This window comes from Onthophagus taurus, chromosome 6 (genome assembly GCF_036711975.1).
Source record: "Onthophagus taurus isolate NC chromosome 6, IU_Otau_3.0, whole genome shotgun sequence".
In the NCBI taxonomy this organism is placed as follows: domain Eukaryota; kingdom Metazoa; phylum Arthropoda; class Insecta; order Coleoptera; family Scarabaeidae; genus Onthophagus; species Onthophagus taurus.
This window is the reverse complement of record NC_091971.1, coordinates 27,703,921-27,705,357: the sequence shown is the minus strand read 5'-3', so window position 1 is coordinate 27,705,357 and position 1,437 is coordinate 27,703,921. Positions and strand designations below refer to the sequence as shown.

General features: G+C 31.6%; 1 long non-coding RNA gene across 2 annotated transcripts; it reads right to left on the bottom strand.

Moving 5' to 3' along the window:
• Positions 1-222: 222 nt before the first annotated feature.
• On the bottom strand, positions 223-764 carry LOC111429007 (uncharacterized). Of its 2 annotated transcripts, none has more exons than XR_002708141.2 (4): positions 746-764; positions 574-634; positions 388-519; positions 223-325 (listed from the first exon to the last, which is right to left on the bottom strand). It is a non-coding gene; the product is annotated as an uncharacterized lncRNA (long non-coding RNA). The 2 variants fall into 2 exon arrangements; XR_011640630.1 differs by lacking the exon at positions 746-764 and adding an exon at positions 701-719.
• Positions 765-1,437: the final 673 nt, after the last annotated feature.

Genomic DNA, 1,437 nt, shown 5'->3' with positions numbered 1-1,437 from the left:
AATCATTTAACTGCAACAAAATATTATACACATTTTAATTAATTTCAGATTATTTAAATACGCTTTCATTTGTGACATCAAGCAAATGTATCGCCAGATTTTGGTATCACCTCATGATCAAATCTTTCAAAATATTTTATGGCGATTCTCTCTTGATGATCCCATACAGAAATATGAGTTGAAGTTTGGTGATAGTTGATTCAATGTTCATCGTGGGTTGTAAGTGATAAATAAAAACTCCTTGGGATCGATGAAAAATTATTTATTCTTAATATAAGATCAGTGCAACATGTTTCGAGATTCAAAATCTCTTCATCAGGCACGACTAAAAAACATAAAATTGAAGCAAGAAATTTGTTATACATATTTTTTAATTTGTTTAGTTACCGTCAATTACTTATGGAGCACAAAATTGAACATCTGACAACGTGGTGAAATTTTGTAGGTGATTGGACGAGACAAAAGGCGTTAACAAGTTTTTTAAAGGCCTTAAGGGCAAGTTAGTTGGTTACAAATATTCTAAAACAAGATAGAGACACGTGTTATGTTAAAGGAATCGAGAAGGCCACTTACTCTTCATCGTTAAAAAAAAACTGGTTTTTAAGAAATTGAAATTAATTGAATTGTTTGAAATCTGAAAGGGGAAAGTTTATTTACTAAATTTGAAAAAATTAATTAAATTAAGAGTTGCATGACTTACAAAAATTTATAAAAATTATCGTGAAAATTAAAGTTTTATTCTTACGAGTCCATCCCCGACGTGAAGAAACTTGAGGTGGACTGAAGGACATAAAATTTGGGGAAAAGTCTTGCGCCGGAAAAGCAAAAAGGCTGTGGAGGGGAGAGGTTAATATTAAATGAATTTTAAAAATTGGCGGGTATTATTAAGTTCTGTTGTGTCATTTAAAAGTTTGTTATTGTAATTGTTTAAATTAACATGCAACTCTTCGAGAAGGAGGACACTCGAGAAGGAGTTGAACACTGTAACATATGGAGTAGCATCTGCTCCGTTCTTAGCTTTACGAACGCTAATTGAATTATCAAACATCTATTCCAATGAATTTCCAAATGCTTCTAAAGTTTTACAAACTAACGTATACGTAGATGACATTGTTACCGGAGCTCAGTCAGTGGAAGAAACACTTAATTTAAAATAAGAATTGATTAGTTTGTTGGGAAATGGTGGATTCCAATTGAGAAAGTGGGCTAGTAACTGTCCTGAAGTTCTCCAAGAAATGTCAAAGGCCGATTTACAATGTCCAATTTCACTGGATTATGAAGACACTAGATGTGTGAAGGTCCTAGGTCTCCAATGGGATCCAGAAACAGATAAGTTCCTTTATTCCTATACTCCTCGCGATAGTTCATGCACTAAAAGATCTATTTTAAATAAATAAATAAAATAAATAAATAAAATAAATAAAATAAATAAAATAA